The 10,839-nt window shown below is 41.7% G+C and overlaps 1 protein-coding gene across 4 annotated transcripts in view; it reads right to left on the bottom strand.

Moving 5' to 3' along the window:
* The window catches only part of trim9 (tripartite motif containing 9), a 40,957-nt gene that overhangs the window by 28,329 nt on the left and 1,789 nt on the right, over nt 1–10,839 (bottom strand). The window lies entirely within an intron of this gene.

Genomic DNA, 10,839 nt, shown 5'->3' with positions numbered 1-10,839 from the left:
ATGTTGAGTGCATCACTGAGGCACAACTTTTTCTTTGGAAGCAAACAATCTCTATTTCTGATTTATGTTTCATTATTTCAAGTTTTATTACCACTGGGCTAGCCAGTGACTAACGAGATCACAAGAAGCTTTTTGGTGAAGCGCCCTTTCTGTTACTTTGTGCATGTGACTTCACATAGCAACAGCCAGCAACCATGAATCACTCGCCAGCAAGTCAGGGAACACACTTTTTCCCCTAGCAACCGTTAACCAGTATAACGAATAGCTCTTCACACAACAGCGTGTTTCTTCACAACTGTAGTAAATTTACCAATTTTTTTCAGTTTTATGTTCCAGGTTGTTTCTAGGTTGAGCTAAGTGTCTTTCTTTCAGAATTTTTTTTTTTAAAACTTTGTTTTGTGTACAGAATAAACAAACAGGATTTAATGAGCTTTAGATGTGCTGGTGGGCAGATTTCCATGTTTTCAGTCATCTTTATGCAAAGCTTTCCTGGCTCCAGCTTTATAGCTACTGCTCAGACATGACAGCGTTACCAATCAAACTCTTGGCAATGACAGAAATAGAAGAATTTACCAAATGTCAAAACATTCCCTTAGATAAGGAAGACATCTTCTGATTTGAATTCAAATCCACAACAGAAAAGAAAAACTTTCTTTTTTTCCAACTCACTCACTTTTTAGGACAAGCCTTTTGGGTTTCTGAAATCAATCGGCTGCACTCTGCCTGGATCGCTAAGCCGCCACCATCATTTTAAGATCCTGCCAATCACACTCTGGTGACTTCATCACCGATCAGCCGGTCCTTCACACCTGCCCTTTCATCTGTCCTAAACTGGGAGCTGGTTTTCACTCTCGGTTCTCTCATTTTGCTCTCTGATACAGTGATGGATACTGTGAGAGCTCGAGCCTCGCCTAGTTAACAGTCAGCTTGCGTTTGGTGACAGAGCAGATGAAATGAAAAGCACTCGATTGTCCGGGGGCGTTTTTCTGCAGTGTCTGTTTGAGAGCCTGCAGAGCTCAGTCCTCAAAACCAGGTCAAAAAGTGCCACGAAAGTGGAGGCTGGTTTATTTTTGCACAGCTCACGGCGACTTCCTGCTCTGCGGTGTCCACGGTGCCAAGACCGGCAGGTCGGCATATGGGAAGACAGACTTTAGCAACAAATCAAGAAAGCTGAGGTCAAGTAGGAAGAAAACTTGTTGTTCGCACCTCAAGTTCTGTCGCAGATTTTTTACATTTAATGACTTATTTTTAAGTAAAAGCTAAACTATTCATGACAGGGAAAAAAAGACTGAGGCCACATCTCTAAGGCAAATATATAATTTGCTTTGATTATTTTTTCATCCAAGTGCTCTTCATACAATTCAACTACACAAGCTGGGAAGCCATTTTCCCAATTTTGCATATAAATGAGAATGAGAAGATGGAAACAACATGGAAGCTACAAAACAGTTTATAAATTTATGGATCAGAGCTTTAAATGACATGCTGATATTTTGTTTCCAGTATATTTGAAATATATTTCTTTATATCCTCCTGAGAACTAGCTTATTCATTTATGACCTCTGTAATGGACATTTGTTTCTGGTCTATATCTTTTGACATATTTGAGCTACCCTACTAAGTCCTGATGTAATAAATAGAGGATATCCTGGGCTTTCAATTGATATCTTGTGTGTTTTCGTTTGGTTTGTAGGTACTAAGTCAATCAGCTACAAATACCGAGGTTAACTGAAAAACACTCAGGTCTCTGTTGAGCCACACCTCTTAATCTTTGAATTCAGGTGTTTTCGGTCTCATAAAATCAAGAAATCAGCCAGGCAGGCTACCTTTACAAGAATTTGTGGAAGAATAACTATTCTCACTAAATTCAAGTGTGATACTGTAAAATGATGTCGTGAAATTTCATCCCTCCTAAATGTTCCACAATCAGTTGTAACAGGTAAAATTGCAAAGTGGAAGCATTTAGGGACTGCACCAATTCATTCATAAGCAGGAGACCACCTAAAGTTGCCAACACTCTGCTGAGACAATAACTACAGCGCTCCAAACCTCATCTGGCATTAACATCAGCACAAAACCTGTGTGCCGGGATATCATGATAGCATGGGTTATGATGGCTGAGCAGCTGCATGCAAGCCTTACTATTAGATAGAGTGGTGTAAAGCACACAGGTTTGGTAAAAACCAGAATGCTGCCTGACTGCATTGTACAGGTTGTTTTTCTAAAGTTGGCCTGGGCTTCTTAATTCCAGTAAAGGGAAATTTTAATGTTTCAGCTTACTGTACCAAGATATTTTGGGCAAATCTAGGCTTCCAACTTTGTGGGAACATTTTTGGCAAGGCCTTTTCCTTTTCCTTTTCCAGGATGACTGTGCCCTAGTGCACAAATCAAAGTCCATAAAGGTATGGTCGGATAAGTTTGGCGTGGAGGAAATTGACTGACTGGCACAGAGCCCCAACCTCAACCCCATCCAACACCTTTGGGATGAATTAGAGCAGAGACTGCGAGCCAGGCACTCTCATTCAGCACCAATATCTGACCTCACAAATGCTCTTCTTGATGAACAGACAAAACATTTCTATAGATTTGTGTAGAAATATTTCCCAGAATTTTGGAAACTTATATTTGCAAATGAAGGGCCAACTCAATTTTAATGTCTATGGATTAATGTGTAGGTGGCCCGATACTTGTAATGTGTGGAAGACTTGCTGATGATATCCCAAGGAGATATTTTACTTCATCCATTTGTTACAGTTTTTATTCTTGTGTTTTTGGTTTTCATGCAGCTTGATGAGATTTTCATCATTTCTAAGATGATTGATGAGAACATTTAGCGATAACTTAAAATGCACGACATTTACATCTCATCTTCCTGCATTTGCATTTTCATTGCTTTTAAAAGAGAATATATTTCACTGTCATGGCATGATTCATGCTACTGTGATATTAGTTCTGGATGATACTCTCAGAGAGACTAGGGCTTTCTAAAAGTTTCAGCTGAATCCTCCACTTACATTAATGCAATGCAACTTCAAGCTTGCCCTGGGGATAAAATACATCTTGTTCAGGGATAGTGGAAATAAAAGCATCATGCAATGTTAGACTGGAGAAGAGGATGGTGCAATGTTTTGGGATGAGCTTCGAGGGGTTGTTGAGTTAGTGGGGTGGGGGGGCTTAGGATATAGCTGCTATTTGGAAGTACTAATCATCTTATTAATTAAGCCAAGTGGGAACACGTGCATAGGATGAATAATTCACCACCAGCTCCGGGGCCATTCTGCATGTTCCATTTTCTCTCCGCGGCCGAGTGAACTAGCCAATCTGTCACAGGAAAGCGCGAATGTCAGAAAGGCATCAGAGCCATTTTGGATTAAAGCACCCACTAGGAAGTGGGAAGTGCAAGGACAGTAGGAGGAAGGTATAATGTCACTGCATAGCTCTTAAAATTAGAGAGGTAGAAAAGTAAAAACACTCCGTGCTAATTAAAAACACACATAGGCACAAAACTTTCCATCCCTGTCACTGCAAAGATAGCATTTTGAGTTCCCATAACCTACTTTCAAAAATTGTGGCGATACCTCTCTGTGAAATGCTCCGCTCTCACTCTTAAGTACTTTCTTTAAGTACTCTCTTTATGCACACTTAATCCCGCGTGTAATACACAGTCATTTTGGCTACATACTGTAAACAGACATAAGCTGACAGAAGGTCAACTTCTGGATGACAAAGACACAAAACAAGCAAACAAAATTAAATAATACATTTTTCTCCACAGCTTCCAGATGAAAGAACGTGAAGATGAATGCAATTTTACACAGTTTGATTGCTGATTGTGCTTTTCTCTACAGAGAGACCAACCGGAAACTTTAACATGAAAGATTGTGGTTGTTTACATGAGCTGAGGCAATCCTTGGAGAACTCAGTCTGCAATATTCAGCGGGCGACTTGATGATATTTTGTATCATGGGAACCTTTTGTTGTTAAAAATTTAAGCCCTGACATGTTGGAAGAGTTAAGAGTCGGCACAGATTGTGTTTCTCCTCTGTGTTTAACAAGATCCCGTACGACACTGTCTTCTGCAGGGAGAACCTAAGTGGCTGGTGCATTATTCATCGCTTAAGTCATCAATAATGCACAAGGAGCCGTTAACTATCCACACACACACAAAAAGACAGATAAAACTAAAATAATTATAGGAGGGGATTTGAAAGTTGCCACAGTTTCTCCATGTGACAAACTGAGTCATTGTGTGAAGGACCCTTGGGACAGCACCGCAGGAAATGGGGCAGAAGTGATCTATTCTTATCAGTGAGGCCAGCGTCTGCTGCAGATGATCAAGAGGCTTACCTGCTGGTCTAACTGAAAATGTCAAATGGATAAAATCAGGCAGAAAGTACCTGATGATTGGAAATCATTTATTTCTTTACTGACAAGTGCACGTGTGGCAAGTGTACATTCTAGGTACTTGGATGGTATAATCTTTATGATCAAATTGCTGGTGAGCTTGGCTACACAGGGGAAGTGGAGGGACCACTAAGTAGTTTTAAACAAGTAGGAATATATGCTCAGTAACTAACCAGCAGCAGCAGAATTATGGGCAGTGGCCTAAGCAGAGAAGCCCAGACATTCCTCTCTCTAGCCACCTTCTCCAGCTTATCTGGGGGAACACCAAGGCTTTCCTGGGCAGCCGAGAGAAGTAATCTCTCCAGCTTGTCCTGGGTCTACCCCTGGGCCTCCTCCTTGTTAGACAGGGGTGGGGAACTCCAGGCCTCAGGGGCTGGTGTCCTGCAAGTTTTAGATACCACCCTGGGTCAACACATCTGAATCAAATGATTAGTTCATTACCAGGCCTCTGGAGAACTGCAACATGTTGAGGAGGTAATTTAGCCATTTAAATCAGCTGTTTTGGATCAAGGACATGTCTAAAACCTGCAGGTCACTGTCCCTTGAGGCCTGGAGTTCCTCCACCCCTGCTGTACAACATGCCTGGAACACCTCACCCAGGAGGCGCCCACGAGGTATCTTAATCAGATGCATAAACCACCTCAGAAGACTCTTTTTCATGTGGAGGAGTGTTGGCTCTACTCTGAGCCCCTGCCAGATGGCCGAACTCCTAACCCTTTCTAAGGGACAGCCCAGCCACCCTGCTCATTTCCACAGCTTGCATCCGAGATCTCGCTCTCTCGGTCACTACACACAGCTCGTACCAGGTAAGGGTAGGGATGTGGATCGACCAATAAATCGAGAGCTTCGCTTTCACAATCAGCTCTCTCTTCAACATGACAGACCGGTACAGCGTCCACATCACTGCAGCCATGGTTCCAACTCATCTGTCGATGTCCTGTTACTGTCTTCCATTTCTTGTGAACATGATCCCGAGATACTTGGGACAGCAACTCGTCTCTGACGCGGAGTGGACACTCCACCCTGATCCAGCTGAGGACCATGCCCTCGGAGCTGCTAATTCTCATACATGCCACTTCACATTCAGTTGTGAACTGCTCCAGTCCGAGCTGGAGGCCACCACCTGATCAAGCCAACCGGAACACATCATCCACAAAAAGCAGAGATGAGATTCTGAGGTTGCGAATGCAGAATCCTTCAACCACTTGGGTATGCCTAAATATTGGCATTGTTTGTTTTTAATGCATTTTGAATCGTCGTCTTGGCATAGGCCAAAGATGCCTATGACAGTCTCTATTAGGTAAACTAGTACTTGCACCTTTATACTCAAGTTGAGTACTTTTCACCCAGTCGTGCACACATTCACTTTGAGAAACACTCACTCAGACTCTGATGGATGCATCGGGTCTGATTTGGGTATTTGGTTGAGTATTTCGCCCGAGTATTTGTAGACGAACTGCTCTACCACCTGAGCCACAGCCACAGCAACATTTTGTGCCAGGTAGAAGGCCCTGGTCAGTTCATCATGTCTATTTCATTCCTTTAAGCAAAAACAACCTACAGATGTCACTGAAAAGCCTGAACACTGTTTCGTAACTGGACCGTGTAACTCTTCCTATTAAATTAATCGTTCAGCTATATCCATACTTGAAGCTAATTAGACAAGACTCTGAGAACAGATTGATGATAATTACATCAGTGCCACTTCAGGGTTTGCCACTTTATGGTCAGGACAATGATGTTGATGATGCTGATGATAAATCTGTGAGTTATGCCGACAAAAACAAGGTCAGTGCACGATTTAACTTGTGCTGCCCACGTCTCAGTTTGAGCTCACTTTTTTGGTGTCCTTATTTAATAATGTGGGCTGACTGTTTCAGAGCAGCCAGATGTAGCAGAGCAAAATAAATTATGCCGTTTAAAACATTTGACTGCTTGAGCTGAAAAGAATAACTCTTTGTTTGTTCCTTTCCCAGTTGGGTCACAAAGGAGAAATGGCACTGTGGATTTTCTAGGCATTTATCTCTCTCCAGTTCCATGCCTGGAGCAAGCTATAATATTCAGACAGTCTGTGTTCTCACCCGGAGAAGTTATATAAAAATATGTCAGTGTTTTCTGTGCAAACCCGACTCATTTACCTCACTGATGAGACCTTCAGTGCGGCTCTGCCTCTCCTTCCTGCTCATTCTCTGGTTCACTTCTTCTCTTTGGGGTGTTTGGGGTCATTCATCGCTCTCATTTTGCTGCTTTCTTATCTCCCTCTTTCATTAACATTTACACAGATAATCTCTTTACATGGCAGCTTGAGGGGTAAATATCAGTGCCTTTAATGGAGCAGCATCAACCTAAACGGCTTTAAGACACTGAAGCTTACGCCCACTGTGAAAATTCATTCTTGAAAAACCTCAGGCCTGACTTTGCCCTCTGCATTTATTAGTGCTTTCTTAAACAATTGAGCAACCGTGTCTTTTATCTACACAGAGTCACTTATAAAAAAGACATATTTAAGGGTAGTGTGAGCTGTATCACTGCACGGCGTTGGACTATTACTGAACAATGTTCTTATGCACTTACACTAACTAGACACTTTATTAGGTACACCTGTTCAACTGCTTATTAACATAAATTTCTAATCAACCAATCACACGGCAGCTCAAAGCAGCAAAATGCAACTCAATGCAATTAGGTATGCAGACATGGTCAAGATGACCTGTTGAAGTTCAAACCGAGCATCAGAATGGGAAAGAAAGGTGTTTTAAAGGATCTTGAACATGGCGTGGTTGGGCTGGTCTATTTCAGAAACTGCTGATCTACTGGGATTTTCCCACATAATCATCTCCAGGGTTTACAGAGAATGGGCCGAATGGACCAGTGAGAGGCAAAAATGCCTTGTTGATGCCAGAGGTCAGAGGAGAATGCTGGCTGCCTTGAGCTGGTAGGAAGGAAACAACAATTCAAATAACCGCTTGTTATTTGAAACAGATGGCTACAGCAGCAGAAGACCACTTCTGTCAGCCAAGAACAGGAGAATTAGGCAACAATTTGCACGTCTCACCAAAGCTGGATAACATAATATTGGAAAAACCTCGCCTGGTGTTATGAGTCTTGATTTCTGCTGCAACATGTGGATGGTAGAGTGGTTTAAACAACATAAAAATTGAGCCATCCTGCTTTTAATCAACATTTTAGGCTGCTGGTGGTGGTTCAAACTGGATAACACGCCATAAAGCTCAAATAATCTCAAACTGGCTTCTTCAACATGACAATGAGTTCAATTCAATTCAATTTTATTTATTTAGCGCCAAATCACAACAACAGTTGTCTCAAGGCACTTTATATTGTAAGGTAGACCCTACAATAATACACAGAGAAAAACCCAACAATCTTATGACCCCTATGAGCAAGCACTTTGGCAACAGTGGGAAGGAAAAACTCCCTTTTAACAGGAAGAAACCTCCGGCAGAACTGGGCTCAGGGAGGGGCGGGGCCATCTGCCGCGAGTGGTTGGGGTGAGAGAAGGAAGCCAGGACAAAAGACATGTTGTGGAAGAGAGCCAGAGATTAAAAACAAGCAATGATTCAATGCAGAGAGGTCTAAGTTCACTGTACTCAACTGGACTCGATAGTCACCAAATCTCAGTCCAGCAGAGCAGCTTTGGGATTTGGTGGGACAGGAGATGAACAACCAGCAGATCTGCAGCAACAATGTGATGCTATCATGTCAATATAAACCAGAATCTCTGGGGAATTTTTCCAGCACTTTGCTAAGGCAGTTCTGAAAGTAAAAGAAAGTCCATACCAGAAATGGCAGGCTGTAACTAATAAAGTGTCCAGTAAGCGTATTTTGAACGAAGCCATCATGCAAAACACCTTTGAGTTGAAACATTTGTGCAATAATTAACTGTAAGCATGACACATCCTTCTCATTACTAATTAAATACAGTATTGGACAGTTTTTTTCTGCTTCTCTTTATGTGGTTGTCCCGACAGTCCGACAGAAGGGTTAAAGCAAGAAAGGACAAATAACCTGCTTCTTGTATGTGAATTTTTAAGGCTTTTCCTTCTCTCCCACTGAGTTTAACAGAAGCTCCAGGTAGCTTCTTCTTCTACCAAGAAATTACAAAAAATTACATCAGCTTCAAGGCTGAAACAAGACTTTAAAATGTTTCCCGGCCATGTGACCTGTTCTGTCTGTCCTCATTAGCTTGCTTTTGGGGCCACCTTGAATGAGAGCTTGTAGAGCATCAGTTTGGGTTAACTTAGTGTCACTTTCTGTTAGACCTTTTTTTCTTAATAGGAGTAAAGATAAAAGATAGCACATGTGCAAACCCTCAGAGTCAAACCTCTTGATTTATCTCCCTTCCTGTAGCAGGAAAAAGAATCTGCTGCAATCTGTTACCTATTTTCTACACACACACACAGACACACACACACACACATGCAGTACATTCAGTTTGATTAATCACCTTTAATTGCCACTAAACATAATGAGTGGCAGACCGTGACTTGGATTGCATTCAGTGACCTGTTATGACATCCGTGAAGAGTTGAGGACCACTCACTGTGTAGCAATTTAACACACTGATGATACCCCTTTACTCTTTTTAATGTGATTCATAGAGATCAACACTAAAGTCCTGCCACCACATAAAACCTTCCAGTACAAAGTCACTCTTTCATTTCTGCTCTTTCTTGATGACCATTTTGGTTTAGAGTGACCAAAAGGAGAGCTTGGAGATAAATCAGGGTGTTTTATTGCCTATGAGACTAGAAGAGAAGCCAAGAATGCGTTTGAACTAATGCAGGAGGAGAGCATGTAGAGCGCAAGTAATGATCTGAAACAGCATTCATTTTTAGAACGCAGCAGAGGGGAGAAGTGTAAAGCATGTGGGGTGGATTCCTCATGGGGTCCAGTATCTTAGAGACCTTTGCTGCTTTGTACTTCAGGAAGAGGGATTTGGCTGTTATGGCAGCAGGTGGTTAAAGTCGTTTACAGCAAGGAGAGAAATGCTGCAGAAAGATGGAGAAATCACTGTTTTTCTGCTCAAAAAGACAAGAAAAAATGCAACTGAAAAACAGAACAGATCCCATTAAATGATATCACCACATTTCCAGCTCTGAAGTGTAAATGCTGCAGGTGTGGATTCGAGATCAAGATCCTTAGTGTGGTACTTTGTGCATCAGCATTAGACAGCAAAGATGAAAAATGCGCCGGCTCAGTCACAAAAGCGCGCAGATCAAACAACCAAAAGCTTTGATCAGTTTAAACATGAAGGGGAATGCAAGATGTTTATGGGCATTTCTAAGGCTGTGTAAGTATGGGTAAGCAGGACATGCTTTTTGAATACTGGTTGGTTTTTCTATGGCTACGGCAAAAACCTTGAAGCTCAAATAGTTTTCTTGAAGTTTGCAACTGTGCTGTTTTGGTTCATTTTTATTAACCCGTCTTTCCAGAGGTAGGCTTTTTGGGAAAATGCTGAAAAATGTGAAGCCTGCTACTTGCCCAGTAAGGAGAGTGAAAATTTGATTCCATAGGGGGCCAGATTCTATCATGCTGGTTTAAAGATGCTCAGGTGGAGGAAATACACAGAGCTGGGACTGTGTGCAAAATGTGAAGCTTTATGAGATGATCCATCTCTAATATTTGTGCAAGTGAAGAAGAGAAATGACCCCTAAAAAGGCACAAATCCATCATTTTCCCTTTGCAATGTAACTTAATCAATATTGTTTGATAAACCTGTGTCTGTATTTTGGCATTAGCGCCAGAAATCTAGGTTTGGTCAGTCTCTACTTCATACTGGAGGGGGGGGATCAGTAAATAAGCTAAAATAGGTTGAGATTTCTAATCGTTACATAGAATATTTGTTTGTATTCTTGTCATTTTGCAGTAACTATTTATCAAGATGTGAAAAAGCTTTTTCTCCAGTGAACATTGTGAGGAATACCCTGAAGCTCCCAAAGATGACCATGCTCAACTCTGCCAACTCTGAGCTTTGAGCCATCTGTCACAGCTCCGTGGGCAGCTTCAGATGATCAGATGATAGATCAGAAATAAAAAAAAAAAAAAGTGCCACCTGCTGAATATTGGCACTAAAATTCCTGGTACCACTGATTGGTTTCTAAAAATACTCTTTTTCCCATTTTACATCCAAGCATGATTACGCAGAACAGATTGGCAACTTTTCATGTGATGGAAATTTGATATGAGCAAAATGTTCGACCCCATCTGATATTCCCAGCAATTTTACAGTTGTCTATCGCATCTGAAGTGACACTCTATCTCCCTACAAGGAATGATCGGAGTGGGGTGCTTTTAAATTGTTGTTCTGGAGACATATAAAACCAGATTGCTGAGTATAAATGATGAGGACGGGGAGATAATGATGTGCTTGTGTTGCTTGTGCACCAGCACTCAATACATTCATTGTTTGGTTTT

The sequence above is a fragment of the Pundamilia nyererei genome, unplaced genomic scaffold, assembly GCF_000239375.1.
Source record: "Pundamilia nyererei isolate P.nyererei 1_Seehausen unplaced genomic scaffold, PunNye1.0 scaffold00070, whole genome shotgun sequence".
NCBI lineage: Eukaryota > Metazoa > Chordata > Actinopteri > Cichliformes > Cichlidae > Pundamilia > Pundamilia nyererei.
Note: the sequence above shows the minus strand (reverse complement) of the source record. Positions and strands in the feature narration are given on the sequence as shown.